The sequence below is a fragment of the Benincasa hispida genome, chromosome 2 (assembly GCF_009727055.1).
Source record: "Benincasa hispida cultivar B227 chromosome 2, ASM972705v1, whole genome shotgun sequence".
In the NCBI taxonomy this organism is placed as follows: Eukaryota; Viridiplantae; Streptophyta; class Magnoliopsida; order Cucurbitales; family Cucurbitaceae; genus Benincasa; species Benincasa hispida.
The window spans coordinates 60,800,007-60,820,215 of NC_052350.1; positions in this window are offsets into that span (position 1 = coordinate 60,800,007).

Consider the following 20,209-nt stretch of genomic DNA (forward strand, 5'->3'; position numbering starts at 1 on the left):
CGTTGAAATCTTCACATGAGAAAAATCCTTTTGTATGTTTGGTTTTGGCCCACCAACATTACGTTTGAGAAGGTAGATGAGATCTAAGCATCAAACATCTTTTTCTTCTCAACAAAGCAATATTAATTTCAAATCCATTCTTTTATAATTAGCCACTTCACATGCTCTATTTCTTTATCATGCTGAAATTACTATTCACTTTTACGTATTTCTTGTTTTTATTTTCTTTTATTTTTAGATAATTTTTTAAAAAATTATTTTAAATGATAAAATTGTTGAAAATATTTATAAGATATAGTAAAATTTTAGAACTATCAATGATAGACGTTAATAAATAGAGACTTCTATCAGTGTCTATCAACGTCTATTTTTTATAGTTAAAAAATTTTGCTATATTTTGTAAATATTTTGATTCATTTTTTTATATTTAAAAACAGTTCTAATTTTTTCAACTTTATTTTTAAAAAAAAAATAGTTAAAAATTCAAATGTTTACACATAAATTATTTTTTTAAAAAAAACATGATTAAAGTGAAAACTTACCAAAAAAAATCAAACTCGAATGAAAACCTTATTGAAAGAAGAATACAAAAAGAGAATTTAACTATATATTACAACCCAAATTTAGATATTTTTTAATTGGGACAATTTGAAATCAAAGTTTCATATTCTCCTTTTGTAGTGTTTGATGTACATTGCTTCTTTTTTAGGACAAATACTCTTCTAATGTTTTGTCAATACCCTACAATTCCCACATCAGGAAGATGTTTGATGTTAAAGCTTCGTAGATTGACTCTATATTTTTCTAAGGTTGCATGGGGTGGTTTTGCAGTTGTCACAAATGTTATATCAACAACTGTCACAGAAGATGTTATTTCTTGTCATATGTTTTCTTTCAGTATCTTGAAATATTCTGCAGATTTATTTTTGCTTGATATTTTTCTTGTTCAAGGCTCAGTTTATTTATTTTTTTTTTCAAAAGGATTGTATTTCCTTTCTTGGATTTGGTTTTTAAAAGGAAAAATGATGTTCTTTTAAGGTTTTCGCATTTAATTATTACGGGAAAGCATTTCTATTCTTAATGGTCGAATTGTGCAATATCGTGTTTTTTAATCGATCTTTACTCATTGTATTCTATTGTGTGATTTCATTAATTGAAAAGTGCAAGACCTTGAGGATAATTTATGTTTTAGGGGGAGCCTAAGGCAATATTGTTGAGAAGTGATCTTCAATCGTGGGGGAGTCTAAGACTTTATTTTTTAGAATGGGTTCTTTAGAAGCACAATATGAGATTCACTAATTTTCTTTTATTAGGAATCTGATTATTTCCTCCCACGCACAACTTGACATATCTACTTCACTCCTAGTAATGGTACCCTCAATTGATAAAGACGATGAAAACTTCACATATCTTTATAATGATATGATATTCTCCACTTTGAGCATAAATTATTATCGCTTTACATTTGGAACCTCTCAAAATATCTCATACCAATGGAGATAGTTGTCCTCACTTATATGTACCATGAATCTATAGTTTTCCTTAATAATGTGAGACTTTGTTTGTACCTAACAATCCACTCCTCATACAAGTACCATCTTGAGTCACCCCTCAACATCCACTCTTATCAAAGGTCAGAGCAAAGTTAGATAGAGCATAACTACATATGACATTATGGAATGTACTTTGCATGTCGACTATCTATTGCGCCTTTAATCTCTTCTCCTTCGAACAAAGATATAATTCTCTCTATCTGATTTGATAGGTCTACTCTCTAACGAAATTCACTTGATTTGATAGAAAGCTCTGCTTGAAATTATCCACAAGTCGAAATTCATTTTATACTTTTTAACTATAAAATTAGTTGTGGTTACCCTGCAATAAATTGAATATTATATTATTTTTTTTTTCACAAAAATGAATTAGATTTCTAACATAAAACACAATACTTTGTTAAAGTTCATATCTTGAGTAATAAAATTCTACATTTTAAAATTTTAAATTTGAAATTGTATGCGCTAAAATTATAAAAAATTATTATAAAAATTTGGAGAATTTGAAAACAATTTAAAAAATGCATATGTCAAATGTATATTCACTAAACTTTGTGAATTTAAAAACATAAAATAGGAATTCAAAATGTCTAGTAAAAAGACTAAAAATAAACACAATTTAAAAGTGGAAATATGGAGTTTGTAGTTTAACCCACTAATGTATTGCTAATCATATATAGTAGATTGAAATAAATTCTTTTTAAATAGAACCGCGATTTTCTACCGCACCTTAATTGTTTTATTTTGGGAGAAAGTACTACAAAAGGGCGGCTGGATGGTTGAAAATGATTTGTTTTTTTTTTTAAAAAAAAAAAAAAAAGAGAAAAAAAGAAGGACTGGAATTGGGAGGAAGTGAGTGAAAGAGGAAGGTGTGAAAGCGAGAGAATGGAGGGGCGATGGCGATGGGTGATGGTTGGTTTGTACTGGTCGAAGCTACTTGTGCAACAGGAACATCAAGTCACACAAAACTCTCCACCGACATAATTGCACTCCAAAATCATCAACTCCACTCTCCAACGTCCCTCTCTCTTTCCTTTTGCTTTTTCCCCATTTCTCTTCTTATCTCACCACCTCTACAATTCTCGCATTTTCAACTAGTCACACTTCATCAAAATAACAATCGATCAATCATCATCATATTTCATTTAAGTTTGAGATTTGAGTCAAATTAATATCTAAGTTTCAAAATTGAACAATCAATACTATAACATTGAAAAGTGGATTAGAGTATAAAGGACTACTATCTACCGTTGAAGTATAAAAATATTGAATAGTTGAAGGATCTCCAAGAAAAGAAGAGAGTAAAGTGAAGAGATCGAAGTACAATCTTCTGAAGCGACACACATGAAGAAGAAAAGAAAAGAAGGACGATGTAGAAAAGATTGCACCTGTACCTACACCTCCTCGAGAAGTAACAACATATATAAAAACATGAGATCATCACCTCCCTATTCATAAAATTTTTAGACATCTTGAAATAACTTTATATCAATATCCCACTAGTGGAAACGCTCAAACAAATACCAAACTGCATGAAGTTCTTAAAAGACATCCTAGCTAAGAAGAGAAGATTGTTGAAATTTGAAATAGATGCATGTTGTAGTGCACTAGCGACAAGCAAGGTCCCACCTAAGTTTGAAGATTGCAAAAGCTTCACTGTTTTTGTTGTTTAATTGGAGAGCAGAGTATCGAGAGAACATGACGCAGTTTGAGAGCAAACATCAACTTGATGTCATATTCAATCTTCACACAATTAGGGATCAAAGAAGTTAAGCCTACCACTATTATATTGCAGTTTGTGATCGGTCTATTACTCGCCCAATTAGAAAGATCAAAGACATGTTGGTGAAAGTTGATAGTTTTGTATTCATTGCAGCTATCATCCTAGATTGTAAAGTAGAACATGAAGTTTCGAATTCTTGGACATCTGTTCCTAGCAGAAAGAAAAAAAAAATCTAATAGAAATACGAAAGAATAAATTGACTATGAAGGTCAATTACCAACATATTACATTCAGTTTTATGAATGGTATGTAATATTCTTGAGAGATATATGGAGGAATGTTTTTTAATTGAAGGGTCTTACAGTCTTACTCCTTTCGAACTGCATGAATTTTTTAGAGAAGAAGACTCAAGAGGTGAGTTGGATGAAAAAATAAAGAATGAGTTTGAAAAAGTTAATTACTTGCAAGATGTAAACAACATTGTGCCAGCAACGTTCCTTTGAAAAAACATTATCAAATCTTTGAGGCCTACTACATAAATCCTTTGTTGGTTTGGGATAACTCCACTGAGGCTCAATAAGTGCAGTCTTTGATCCAAATTGGGAAATACTTGTTTGCAATGTGTGATTAGAGTTGTGCCACGTTGCTGATTTTTTCAACACACAATCATAGGTGTGTTGGGATTGGTGTCTTAATTCTCCTGGAGTCTCATTGTTTGTAATGATACACATTTTTTAATAAAATAATTGTTATCTCATTATGGCATTTACTCATATCCAATAAACAAAGTTCCTTAGTTATCTTATGTGAACTTAAGCATGTATATGTGATATACAAATAGATCATGCTTTAAGTGATAACCTAAATAGGTCTGTAGTATAAGGATTAAGGTGGGATACCTGATCTTGGTGACACTACAGATACGGCCCGCTTTGTAAAGTTTTGCAAGTGTTGTAAACTACTACAGATGTAGATCCTAACCTTTCATGGGGAGACGTGCGAGCGGGGGTGTCCTATACAAAGAGTTTGTTTAAGACCGGACCACGAGATGACTAGTCTCTGTATATAACGTCGTTGATACTAGAGACTTACATCTCACCTAAACAACCGTAGGTGACACGACCTCAATCCTAAGTGTGGGAACTTCTGCCTTTGAGGGCGGTCCTTTGATTAGTATGAGTGAGAGTGGCCAGATTGCCAAGTTAACATGTCTAATTTTTTCGGGACTTGTTTGATCTAGGAGCTGGGAACTCAATCTACAAGATGAAATTCACTTCTTTCCTGAAGCAGGGATAAGTAGAGAGATTACTCCTTTAAAGGCTGGTTCCGGGGCTTGAACATAGTGGCCACAGCTTCTCTTTAGAAGAAAAGACTCAGTCATAGTAGAACTATGACTTATGTTCATTAGAGAAATCAGTGGTACATAAGGAGTTAGATATAACTACAAAGGCATAACGGTTATTGGCCGAGCTGTACTTACGAGCGATCTGTGAAGGATTGTCGCACTTCTGATTGGTTAAGATAGACACATAATATATCTGTGGTAAAGAGAGTTCAACTGTCGGTCTTTAGTGGAGTGTCTGACAATTAACGGATGGTGGATCCCGTGACTAAAGAGTTTAGTCAGTTATTCACGTACCGTTAGAGCTTCGAGCTACAGGTCCATAAGGTCCCCTTGGTAGCTCAATGGATTCAGTTGAGGATCAGTTCTTAGTGTTGATTTGAAATGTTCAAATTGACAAGAGATAATTCGATTATATATGATATGATCGATATGATGTATGAGATACATCTAGTGGAGGACTAATGTAAATGAGATTTACAATAAGTACCATGGAATAGAAAAAAAGCTATGGTTTATATGTTTCATAAGATGAAATATTAAAACTATAGGTTATAAATATAGTATGATAAGTTGGCTATCATTTATATTTATAATAATATTAATTATTGGATAATTAAATCTTTTTTTTTCTAATAACCAATTGAGTGGGAGGTAATTGGTGGTTTCATGGTAACCGTGAGATAAAAGAAAAATTGTTTGACTAATTTTAGTAAGTTTTACAAAAGTGAATTTGAGATTTTCTCTCTCGGAATCTCACGGAAGTTGTCAAGTAAATAGGATTTACTAAGCGAAAACTTAGAGCGAGCTAAACGATAATGTAGTGTTTGTAGGTGACAGACACGCAACTAAGCGATGAGCTAAATGATCGCTTAGCTTTTACTAGACGATCACTTAGCTTTTGCTAAACGATTGGGCATCGACCTATACGATAGGTTCTGCCTTCTCCCACTTGCTCAATCATTTACACGATTGTTGTTTCCTCCGTCTTTTGCCTCAAACCAAGTCCACACCTCTGGATTCTTACACCGAGAATACCAAGGTAGCCTTCTTGGTGGTGTCATACTCAACTCGACAGCATCGAGGTTCTATAGAGGCTGTTCATGCTGTTGGGGTGTTCGTGATCGAGGCGATCACTGAGTTCGAGTGTGCAGTGTTCATGCAGTGTAGTGGTCGTGTTGGATGAGCGTTCGAGGTTGCTGTGTTCGAGCGTTCATGATCAAGGAGCTTGGCGATAAGTCTACAAATATGTGTAGAGTTTCTTCTTGATCATTTGTATTATCATGCTATAATTTCTATAGTGAATGCATAACCATATGTTTCTTTTTATGACTATAATTAAAATTTCATATATGATTATAATTTGGAATGATCTTTCCACTGCTCATGGAAATCCCCGTGCACGATTTCCTTCAAGGTGACAAGCCTTCCCCATCACTTTGGTTTGTTTGATCTTTTCTTTATTGAAAGAATTTTTGAGTTCCTCCCCGATGTTCTCTCTGATATTGAGTGAGTTTTTGAACGAGAGATGAAAGAAAACTCACAGAAAACAAGCATGCAAGTGAAAAATCGAAGAGTAAAGAAGGAGAAGAAGAAAAAGAAGATAAATTTTTTAACATGGTTCAACAAATGCGCCTACATCCACGAGAGAAGATGGAATTATAGATTAGCATGCAAGTGAAGAATCGAAGAGTAAAGAAGGAGAAGAAGAAAAAGAAGATAAATTTTTTAACGTGGTTCAACAAATCCGCCTACATCCACGAGAGAAGCTGAAATTATAGATTCTTGGAGAATTTACAGGACAAAAATGCAACAGCGGATAAACATTCAACCCTTGTTTCATCTATATATTCACTCTCTGTTTTGATCCTTTATATATAGGATAGTTTACATGGTAGTTATAACTGAAATTTACAAAGCAAGAAAAAAAAAAAAAAAAAAAAAGGTTCATTTCACTACTATATTTTACTGCTTTACAAAACTCCACCTTGAAATCAAATTTATTCCTCTTTTTTTATGTATTTTTCTCTTACCTTTTTTAGGTAGCTCAAACTCGATAATATTTAGACACTTTCGAAGTTTGAGCGGAGTGATTGTTTCGGTAAGCATATCTGATGTATTTTCTGATGTATGAACCTTTAGGACTTCTATTTTCTTACTTTTAATTTGTTATCTAATGAAATGATACTTAACATCAATGTGTTTAGTACGATTGTGGTACTGTAGATTTTTTTAGGTGTATAATACTCTGATTGTCACAAAAAAATCACTGATTATTGAGTAATCCCGAAGTCCTGTAATAGTCCTTTTAGCCATAGACCTTATTTCACAGCTTCAGATAGTGCAATAACCTCAGCTTCAGAGGGCTACCACTAATTGCAATGAAGCTTTCCAACTTAGTACACAACTTCCAAAAATAGGAAAATGTAGCCTGACAGATGACCTTCTCTAATCGAGATCCCTTGCATAATCTGAGTCCACAAAGTCAAAAAGTTCAAGGTCTGTATTATTGCTCTGTTGGTATAGTAGTTTCACTTGTGAAGTACCCTTTAGGTACCTTAGGATCCACTTAGTGGCCTCCCAATGTCTCTTACCTGGGTTAACCATGTATTTACTAACAAAACTAGTTACATAAGTTATGTCTCGTCTTGTGGATATCATTAAGTACATGAGACTTCCCAATGCCTAGGAGTATGACACAATAGACATTAGTTTATGATGCTCATAAGCTGTTTCCATTGGTGAGTTTTCTGCTCATAGTTTGAAATGATGAGCAATGAGTGTGTTTACTGTTTTTGCTTATTTCATATGAAATTTTTTAATCAATTTGTCACAATACTTGGCCTGGCTAATGTATAGTTTGTGTACACTTCTATTTCTTTCAATGCCAATGCCAAGTATTCTTTTTGCACAGCCCATATCTTTCATTTCAAATTCTGACTTTATGAGATCCTTTACTTGTCTCAATCTCTCTTTAGTGCTTCCTGATAGAAGCATGTCATTTATATATAACAATAGGTAGATAGGATTAGAGAAAGATTTAGAGTTGATATAAACACAACTGTCATAATGGCTCTTTAAGAACCCAATCTTCTGCATAAACTCATCAAATCTTCTATTCCAGCACCTAGGGGATTACTTTAATCCATAGATAGACTTTTTCAATAGGCAAATGTAGTATTCTTTCCCTTTGACTTGGTCCTTAGGTTGGCTCATGTATATAGTTTCCTCTAGGTGGCTATGTAAAAATGTTGTTTTGACATCAAGTTGTTCTAGTTCTAAGTCCAGTTATACTACTAAGGAGAGAAGCATTCTAATTGAGGTTTGTTTAACCATTGGTGAGAATATCTCATTGTAGTCTACCTTCTATTTTTGTTTGAACCTTTTGGCCACTATTCTAGCCTTATACCTAGGTTTCTGTACATTAGGGATGCCCTCCTTATACTTGTAGACCCACTTAGTTGCTATAGGTTTACAGCCCTTAGAAGGAGGTACTAAAAAGTCTGAGTTTGAGGGAACTGAAATAGGATTGAGTGAGTGTTCCACCTCAGTTTATCAGTCAACTCTTGAGGTGAGTGTTTAATGACATTGCATTTCTGCATAAACATCTCTTTTTCCCTGAAAATGACATCTCTATTGGTCACACACTTTCTTTCAGTAGGGTGTCAAAGCCTGAACCCTTTAACCCCTTCAGTGAACCCCACAAACATACACTTGACAGCTCAGGCATTCAATTTTCCTTTGTTCTGATGAACAAAACTAATGCAACAAAAAATCCTTAGGTTACTTAGGTTAGGAGGGTGTTTGGTCCATTTTTCTTCAGGGCTGAGTAGGTTTAGAGATTCATAAGGGCATATATTGAGTGTGTAGACTGTATAGGAGGCTGCTTCAACCCAAAACTTCTCTGGTAGGATAGTATCTGATAAGAGACTTCTCATCCTTTCAAGTATAGTTCTATTTAGCCCCTATACTACCCCATTTTGTTGAGATGTATACCTCACTGTTCTGTGTCTGATAATTCCATTTTGTCTAAGTATTAAAATCCTCTACACAGAACTCAAATCCATTATCTATTCTAAGGCATTTAATTTGACAGCTTATCTGCTTTTCAACCATAATCTTCCATTCTTTAAATCTCTAAAAAATCGAGTCTTTAGTTTTAAGAAAGTATATCCAACCCTTCCTAGAGAAATCATCAACGAGAGTTAGGAAGTACCTGGCACCACTCAAGGATGGAAATGGTGAGGGACCCCATAAGTTTAAGTGCACATAGTCAAGGATTACTTTAGTTATATGTTGAGCCTTAACAAAACTCTACCTTGTAGACTTCATAATTACACAATGTTCACAGAAGGATAGGTCTTGGTAAACCCCCTTAGGTAGGATTCCTTGATTGGCCAGAGCTTGGAGGCCTTTATCACTAATGTGGGCAAGCTTTTGTGTCAAAGGCCTCCATCAGTAGGCTCTTTGTAAGTTGCAACCAAATCTAATTGCATTTTCTGAACTCCTTGAACCACATACACACTATTTATCTTTACACCTTTAAGTGATGGTTTAAAGTCTTTCCAAACTTCATAATAGCCACCCTCCCTTTCCTCTATATTCACATCCTATTGAGTCAAGCATGCCTAATGAAATCAAATTCCTTTTTAATTTAGGCACATACCTAATATTTCTAAGTAGTTTTACTGATCCATCTTCTAGTTTCAGGGGAATTGAGCCAATGCCAATCACAGGACATGAGTGATTGTTACCCATGTAGACTGAACCTTCATCCATTTCCTTGTAGGTATTGAACCAGTCCTTGTTAGATGTCATATGAAAAGAACACCCTGAATTAAGAACCCAGTCAAGGTTCTTTCCTAGATCTTCAATTCATGTCTTTTGATTAGAGGTTATTAAGGCATCTGAGTAGAAGAATGAGTCTTCCTCTATAAAGGCTTCTCCTGACTGTGTTGATTGAACATTTTTATTCTTCTATTCATTTTTCCATTTCAACATTCTACAGTCCTTGATTAGATGTCCATTCTTCTTGCAACATTTGCATCTAATCTTAGACTTCTCCTTGTTTTCATCTGCCAAAACTTGTTTGCCCTTCTCTTTATTGTGATGTTTGTTCTTGCCTTTTATAAATAATCCCTCAACACCAGGCTTTTCTTCTTTGTTAGAAATCAGCTCTATTTCTTTAGTTTTAAGTGCTGAAATGATGATATCTATGGTGACTGAATCTCTACCATACTTTACAGCTGTTTTCACATCCTTATAAACTTCAGAAAGGAAATTAACAAGTACAAATGCTTCATTATCTACCCCTATCGTGTCACCTTGTGTTTTAAAATATGATATAATCTTTTTAACTTCAGCAAGATTTTCAATCAAGGTTTTAGGTGGATTCATCTTGAATGTAAAAAATTTCTCCCTTAAGAACATTTTATTTGGAAGATCTTTCGACTCATACAATTCATTCAACTTTGACCACATTTTAAAGACCGTGTCTTGAACAATTACCTATCGAAGCACACTGTCTAAGAGGTTCAAAACAAGAGTTCTATGGACAATTGCCTCCATATTCTCTCTATCATTTGTTGTCACTGTATTAAGCAACTTTGAAGGGTCTTCTAAAGTTTATGAGCTTTCTGTTGCCCCAAAACAACCTTGATTTTGGCCTTTCAAAGGCTAAAATCTCCTTTCCCATCAAACTTTTCTATATCATATCTTGCTATGCTACTGCCATTATCTTGCTTCTTTCTTCACTACTAAGCTCAAAGATTTACTTTCTTTAAAGTTCTTGAAGATCTTGATTTGTTCTAGCAGACTCTAATACCACTTTGTTGGGCTTGGGATAACTCCACTAAGGCCCAAAAAGTGCAGTCTTTGATCCAAATTGGGAAGCACCTGCTTGCAATATGTGATTAGAGTTGTGTCATGTTGCATGACCACCATCGTTGTCTCGAGGTTAAATATGTGTCATGTCTTTTTAGGTCCTATAAATATTGTGATGATTTACTTTTTGTCTCGGGGTTAAGGAAAAGTAGAAAGGAAGAAAAATGAATGGGTAAAAATTGAAGGAAGCGTACATGAGAACTATGTGGTCGTATCACGACCATATTCTATCTAGCTTCCTTCTGGTTGGACTAAAAAAATCTATCATGTGAAAAGTTATTATAATCACATAGAAATCTCTTCCCAATCCCAATTACAAAGAAAATGTCTCTCAAAGCACTCACACTTTTTCTCCCACTCTTAACTAGAAAATACAGAAAATGAGAAAATGAGAATTCAATTGGAGTTAGCACTACATACCTTTGTGGAACTATCACATCTCCTTCTATGAAGTATGGGTCAATTGCCCTTTCAAATTAATCAATTTACATATATTTAGTATAAAATTCGTATTTTGTTTAAGACTAACTAGTTGGTTTATCGGTCAAAGGGGCACTAAAGAGTGCTCATATTTCTTATTTGCGCCTATGTTTAGATTCGATGTGGGATACCCCTTTTCTTTTTTCTTTAATTTTTATTTTCTTTTAAATATTGTTTTCCAAATTTGCAAATATTTCTTTGTATGTTTTATAAGTTTCTAATAGGTGAAATTGGTTTGACATATTGTTGAATTTAATAATATTATTTTAGACAAATTACTTGAAAAAACTGAATTCTATTTTAAATAATATTTATAAACATTTCAAAGTTTATTCTTCGTTTATATATTTAATTACATAATTCTCTAGTGGTTTATCATAATTTGAATTTGATGCTACTTGATATGAATAATTATATCAACGTATTTAAAATTTTATTTCTACAAAATTTAAATTTTACATTTTAGGTTTATCCCTTAAATTTTAAAATTTGTGCATAATAGATCTCTAAGAATCCAATAAATTTCTAAGGTTTAGTGAGTTTTGAACTAACAACGTTAATATTTTTATCAATTTTTAATTATGTATTTTTCTTTGAAAAAAAAAATCTTATAAATGAAAAAGTCCAAAAAAATATTTACACGTATTTTATACTTTTGATTTTTTTTTTATAAAATATAAATATTTTTAAATATTTAAAAAGGTCCAAAAAAAAACTTTTAGCTATGTATTTAATCAAAAAAACTTTTAGCTATGTATTTAATCAGATATATATAATTAGTTTAAATAATAAAAAAGAAAAGAAAAGGAATGTTAGAGAAATATTTGGTGAAACTGCCGGGGGGAAGAATGATGAAGATAATCTCATTTTTATAATAGTAGATGATAAAAAGTTACAAGACTTTTGACTTTCTAAAACTTTTGAAATTGTACAATTAATTATAACTGAATGAAAATAAATTCTTAAGCGTTGTTTGTTAACTATTTGGTTTTTGATTTTTTTTTTTGAAAATTAAGTTTATTTCATCCATATTTTTTACAATAATTTGCATTCTTTTAAATACAATAATTGAATTCTTAGCCAAATTTCAAAAATAAAAACAACTTTTCGAAAACTACCTTTTTTTCCCTCAAAATTTGGCATGAATTTTTAAATCATTGATAAAAAATAGATAACAAAATAAGAAATTTGGAGGTGAAAGTAGTGTTTATAGACTTAATTTTTTAAAAACAAAAATAAAAAAATAAAATGGTTACTAAACGATGCCTAAGTTATAATTTTTTTTTTTTGGCATTCCAGGTATTTATTATTATTGATAACAAAATAGTCTGATTTTTTTTTTTTTTTTTTTTTACCAAAATCGTTCATTTTTTATAGATTATAGAAATGGACTAAAATACAATAAAATCCTAAAATAGATAGATGAAAATGATATGTACTGGGAGTAATTACAGTGGGTTGGAGATTTAAAATTGCATCGAGGAGCGTAGTTATGACTTATGAGGCAGCGTTATAAAAGAATGAGGAAATTATATATGTATATATTTAAGGCATCATTGAGTTTATTAGTGGGCACGTGAAAGAAGCATGATTGATAGATGCAACATTAAACATAGCACAACAGTAAAGTACGAAAGTGGAAGCTGGTAGGGCAATAGGGCATTAATCGCACCCCACAAAGTCACATGAATGTGATACACAAACTCAACCTCCTACTATACTAAAGCATGTCAATCATTCCATGTAACATACATCTTCTTTTATGTTCTCAGTCTCTGCATCTAAAATTAGTAAGTTACATCCTCAATTTTACTAAAAAGAAAATGATCGAGCCAAACTCATTAACCAATGTCTTACGACCTTGACAAATACACTATACCTTCACAAACTAAATCTCTTTCGTTTAAATTGAGTCAGGAGCATCATTCCTCAACTTTAAAGTGGGATGTACAAGTTTGTTTGATATGAATCCATATTTTTATAAAATTGAAGCGTCGAACAGATTAATGTTATGTCATGGAATGACCACTGCCTTGAAATTAAATTGCGACACAACTTTGGTGTTAAACCGTTTCTTATCGATTTGTCCCCAAGATTAACAAAAATCTCTTCTTAGATGTGCACTTGTCAGAAAAGTATTGAAATCAATAGGAAATTTTGCTCAAACTAGAAGAAGAAAATGTTAGCCTTTAACCACAAAATTGTTTTCCAATCTTTAAATAATAATAATAAAAAAGACATTTCAGATCTTAATTAAATATTAAAAATATTTTAGATTTGGATTAAATATAAAAAATGTGTTTTAGATCTAAATTAAATAAAGAAAAAAACATTTGAACACTAAATTAAATAAAGAAATACATATTTCAGATCTTGGGGGAAGGGTTAAAACGCTTGTAAAACTTTCAATGTGGGATAAGCACAAAAACTATGACAAGTCATTCCAATAATTGACTAATCATTCCCAATAATCCCCTATGATTATTAAAAAATAATAAATAATTTATCTGAGCAAATAAAGAAGAATAAACTTAAATATCAACATCTTACAATTTGAATTAATACATAGTGAAGTAGGGTAATAACTTTATTAGAGAGAGCAAGTTACCTTTTAAACTTTCAATAACTATAGTTGAGATCCTCACAACATATTTTACTCCTTAAATTTTTCCTTGATTTTGCGACACAATGCGTGTTATTTAAAGTCATGCACAAGAACCTCGGGTCACTGTGAAAGCTCTAGAATAAGGCCCTTAAACATTTTCATAGAAGGCGGCCACACCATAACAAATCACGTTAGTTGCGTTGATCTTCATGAGGACCAGTTCGTTGCATGGAATGCTGTAGCTACAAAGTGATAACCGTGATAGAAGGTCGATCACAAAGTGGGTGGAATGCGTTGATACTTCAGAAGAAACAATCATGAACATTTCACCTACCGCATCAGATGTGATGATGTTGACATTTCACCCCGCGTCAGATGTGCCAGTGAACCAAAGCGAGACTACTAATGTTGTCAGCGTTTGAGCTCTATAAATGGAGCCTTGAAGCCTAAATTCAAGTCATCCGAGTCTCTGCCTTAGGCAGATTCTTGTTGTAACGACCCGACCCCCTAGGACTCAAGTTAGGCCGTTACTAAACACATGCATGAATTGAACTTAAAACGACATCCTTTTATAGTGAAATAAATGCTAAATAAATAAGTTGAACTCAAAAGACCTTCATTAAATTCAGATATTAAAAACAGACGATAGGGTACCCATAAATCATAAATGATAATAAATAGGTCTAAAAACAAATCTTAATATTAAGTTTCAAACATCAAATTGAAATTTGAAAAACATGGAAAGAAATCTAAATATCATGAGCGGAAGCATAAAACTGGTCCTCAGTGGCTCATTCAAGGATTCCTCTTGTCATTCGCCAGTGCATCCTTGCCCTTACCTGAAACATAAATATGAGAAAGGGTGAGTATAAAATACTCAGTAAGTAACCCTACTATTGGGGTCAGGCTAGGCATCTATGTCCTCTAGATGTCTACCTCTGGTGGAACACATAAACTGCTTTAGTCCTCATGGGACACAAACATACAAGAAAAACTGATTTCTATCCTACTATAGTGAAGTATGCTAACTACCTCTAGTAAGTCTCATAGGACCCACAACCTCTTGTGAATCTCGAAGGAAACACAATCTCTTGCATACGCATGGTTATATATACACCTCCTTCGTATACACATAACCCACTTAATGTGTACCTCTTTCGTACACTTGGTTATGTATACACATAACCCACTGAGTGTGTACCTCTTTCGTACACCTGGTTATGTATATACCTCTTTCGTATATATATAACCCACTGAGTCTGTACCTCTTTTGTACACCTAGTTATATATACACCTCTTTCATATACACATAACCCACTGAGTGTGTACCTCTTTCGTACACCTAATTATGTATACACCTCTTTCGTATACACATAACCCACTAAGTGTATACCTCTTTTGTACACCTCAGATCCTCTCTATGAATGTAGGAATGCATATCTCTTTCGTATACATGGTTATGTATACACCTCTTTCGTATACATATAACCCACTGAGCATGCACCTCTTACGTACACCCCAGTATCCTCTAGGTATGTATCACTTTCATACACACCAGCCCTAGTACATCTCTTTCATGTACTAGCGCCCTTGGACATGCATCACTTTCATGTAGTCACATAGTCTGGAAAGGAAAAGAGATTGCATCTAACTTCATACCATATATAACACTCACATAATCATGAGTCCTCTAAAATCTCCTCATCAAGGTCATGATAATTAACCTCAACGTACGTGTTTAATCTAGTTTTAATGGATCCACTCTAATACATCACTTTCATGCACTAACTCAAGTAAACAATCAAACATTCGAAACTTCATAATACATCATATAGCATACACACTTTCATAATAATCACATAAATATGTACGTCAACAAATCCCCCAACTTTTACTTAGCTTTAAGACATTCCAGTAGTAATGTTGCTTAACTCATAATTTAGGGTCATGCTCAATCATATTTTTAATATACCTCATAAAATTCTAAATCATGTTCATACATTAACATGCTTCAGACATATTATCACATGCTCATATATCTTTTCTAAACAGTCCATTAAATTTCAGAATAGTCAGAATTATCCTTGTAACTAGTCTTAAAATTCTCAAAATAAATCATAAATTTATCGCCTGACACAAAGGCGGTTCCAGTAGTAAGATTACTTACCTCAATATGAAACTAAAATAATAATTCTGCGCTAAAGCAAACTCTCCAATCTAACTTCACAACCTTTAGTCCAATCCTAGGGCATAAAGAAAATTTATTTTAGTCTTCAAGCTCGATTCCATACATAAAGCAATTTAAGAAGCCAACAAAATTCTTACCCAACTAGCACTTTAATCTTAAATCACCTCAAAACTCAAGTCAAAATCCAGCCACGAACTCCTAATTCAATCTTATTAGTGTTGAATAGCATGATCCCAACTTCAAACTCCGGTCTAAATTTCCAACACAATGGGCTATCGTTAGATTAACTCAAAAGTCAAAACCCCAAAACCCAAAGAGCCTTGAGGGGGAGTGTTGTCACGTGTGATGGAGAAGAAAGGGCATTTTTTTCTTTCTTTTTAATTCTCCACCACACAAAAGTATAAATTATATATATATATATAAAATATTATTTCCTTTCCTTCTTAAATTCCAAAATCCATATATATTCTTTTCTTTTCTTAAATTCCAAAACTTTATATATATATATATATATATATATATATATATATATTTCTTTTTCCTTTCCTTAATAAATATATCACATCAAACTCAAATCTTTCACATCGTCTCCAATTAAATAATTAAATAAACCTCAAAATAAATTCATCAACTTTAATTCACTTCTTTCCAAAAATCCTAAATCCCAAAATTAAATTCTAACTTTCCAAATTAACTTAAATTCAAATTAAAATCTTTTTAGATACTTGATTTAATAACTTCCGAAGAAACTAATTATCTTTTTCTAATTCTTTACTTAAATTTTGGATTCAAATTCCAAAATTAAAGAGGGTAAAATTTTAAAACCACAATTTTCCCTTTTTCCCTTTCAAATTTCACAAAACTCAAAATTTCTTATCCAAATAATTCAATTATCCCTTCCAATTAATTTAAAACTTTACTCAAAGAATCCATATAACCAATACAATTTCTTCAACCGTAATAATTTGATTCCAAATTCCAGAGATTAGGAAACTAAAACTCAACAATTTGAGATAATTAACTTAAATTTCCCTAAAAAAATGGGATGTTACACTTGTGATCACAGATGAGAGCATGAGCAAGACATTCTTTGCGAGTTCTTCACTTCCACAACCCTTTCTGAGTGACGATCGGAGCTTCTTTGCAGATAGAGCTCGAGAGAGACTACTCCACCACCCATCCATAGCACTACCAATAGCCTTGATGTACATCTAATGGAAGCAAAAGATTGCCTACATCTAGCCCTCCACCTTTTCTCTTATCTCTGTATTGTATTATATTTTGGCTTAAGACATTAATACATTTTGTAATCAATGCATCTTCTTAGTTCCTTCAACACCATTTTCATCATCATCTTCTTCTTTATCATATTTTACTTTCATTGCAATGAGTTAAGTGTAGATTGCAAGAGTTATTGCATACTCAATCATGCAACATAGATGATGTATGTAGCAAACTACCGAGAGGTGTGCGTTGCGCGAGTATAATGAGCCAATCCTATTTGCTTAGTGCGAGGCTATCGCAATGCTTGTCTTGAGTAGCTATAACCAACTATCCGAGAGGGTAAGTAGTAGAACTCACTAAGCAAAGTAAGTAGTGTTCCTAGAGATAGGAATAATCTTATGCTCAACGCAACCATGCATTATAGAGACATAAGCATGTGGCTGACCACCGAGAGGTGTGCGATGCGTTAGTATGGCGAGCTAGGATTACCCTTGCGACCAAGCTTAATGACGTGGTGAATTTATCTCCCCCACAATTCTACTTCTCCATGCATCTTATTACACATTAATAGTTGTTGCATCTCTACTAATTCTCATAGTCAAACTTCCATTGCTCAGTCTGTTTAGCTAGGAGTAGGAGTAACGCATAGTTAATTAACTTCTTTCTTTTTGTTCTTATTCACCGCCTCAAATGCATTTCTTCACAAACATCATTTAGTTACAAGTCTCTGTGTTCGACCTCGGATCATCCCGAGAAACTTGTGTTCTTGTTATACTTGGTAAGAGAGCAAAAAAACTTGTGACACGATTAACGCATATTGCATACTCTGTAGTTTAACCATAACCATCAACGCATAGAAATCAATGCATATCAAAAGAGTACATTTTCCTATCACCAGTATGCTTTAAAACTTCATAGTTAATAAGTTATTTGAAACAATGATTGATTATTTTATATATGCAATTATCCATCAAAGAAAGATCCAAGATTATTTTATGAAATTTGAACAGTATGTGGTAGACATACAGGTGGATCATGTTCAAGTAATAACCTAAATGGGCTGTAGTATATGGATAAGGTCAGGTGCCTTATCTTGGCAACACTGCGGATATGACCTACTTTGTAATTGTTACAAGAGTTGTAAAGTGTTACAAACGATTTGATCCTAATCGTTCATATGGAGATATGCAAGTAGAGGTATCCTATACAAAGAGTTTATATAAGACTAAACCGCGAAATGATTAATCTCTCTTTATAACATTGTTTGACTAGAGATTAATATTCCACAAGATGACAATAGGTGACTCGATCTTAATCCTGAGTGAGTTATGGACTCTTGTCTATGATGAAAATCCTTTGATTTGTGTAGGTGAGAGTGACCAAATTCATCTACTCAATATGTCAACCATTTTGGGGATTTTTCAGAGTAGGGAGTTGGAAACATAGCTACACAAGATGGAATCACTCTATCTCGTCTTAGGTTAAGTAGATGAATTGCTCCCTTAAGTACTGACTTTCGGTCTTGAACAATGGGACCCCTCCCTTTCATTGGCCCAATAGGGTTTTGTTTATAGTAAGACCGTAAACAGGTTGTTCATTATAGGATCAGTATGACTTAAGGGTTAGATGTAATTTTAGGGGTAAAAGGGTAATTTGACCCAATTATAATTATGAGAAATTCGTGAAGGGTCGACTTACTATTGATTTGTTATATCCATGGACACAGAAATATATCTACGATGTGAAAGTGCAGTTGTAAGTTTTCGGTGGAGTGACCTATAGTTAATAAATGTTGATTAATTGAAAAGATTGAATCCCACAGCGGAAGCAAATCATTATTTTTCTTCAATTTCATTTTAAAAGAAGAAACATACATCAATATGTAATAAGTTAAGCATGAAATTAGAAGGAAAAAGAAACATACCTTTGAAGAATCATTCTTTAAACTTCTCTAGGTCTTCATAATTTCTCAATGAACCAATCTTCTACGAACAGTATTAAGATGCCACCATCGAGTCTTCTTGACTATTCTCTTGGCAAGGACCAGTTTGTGGGAACCGACCGTTAGAAAGAGCAAAGAAAATTTATGGATTTTGGAGAGCTTTCCCACATAGATTTCTTTGTGAAAAACTTGAGAGAGTTTTAAACGGAGAAAATGAACTACTCAAGGAGAAAATAACTTCTCCCTTTTCTTTGATGTGAAGTGTGGATGAACTTCCATTTCACCCACTTTCTATTTAGTTAATTGAATGAAATCAATTTAATTAGATTAAATAACTTCTCCCTTTCTTTAATGTGAAGTGAGAATAATTCTCACTTTACCCAATTCTTATTTAATTAAATTAAATTAATGATTAATTAATTACAATAATTAACAACTGAATTAAATAAATTAATTAAATAATTGATTTACAATAATATAAATATTTAATTAATTAAATATTTGAATCTTATTCAAATATTTCTCTCTCTCATAATCTATAGTTTTAATATGAATCACATTCACATTAAATTTTAATCTACGGTTTTAATATGAGTCCTACTCATATTAATTATTTGAATCATATTCAAATAATAAATCTCCTTGTACTGTAAAGTTTACTTTTGGATCTCATTCAAAATTAATTTATACTATAATATATCAATATACATTATATTAATTACATCATATTGTCAAGACACCTCAACTTTTAATATCGTTAAGAACTCATCAACTTTTACTATTGTTTCACCAGCGGCATGAACACCTCAACTACGAGTAGGTTGACAAAGCAACAAGCCATAGAGAAGCTGCCACCGCCTACAAACATGAAACCACTTAAAACTTCCTTGGACATACTGGATTCTACTGCTGATTTATTAAGAATTTCTCTAGAAACGCAAAACCTTTAAATTTGCCCGTCACAATGCTTATTTTGATTGCTTTTGACGGGTTAAAGTCATTCAAATTAATGTGCAATGTGAGAAATTATGCAATGGGTGTAGCCTTGGCCCAACGCAAAGATAAAGTTCTTCATCCAATCGCATATCCTAGCAAAACCCTTGATAGCGCACAAAAGAATTATACGACAACTAAAGAAAAAGGTTGCTTGCAGCTGTGTTCGCTATGGAGAAGTTTAGACCGTACTTGTTGAGACTGAAGGTGATTATGTTGGGTTTTATGTCCTAAAACTTGTGGTTTGTAAACAATAAAACTTATTTTGAAAATTCA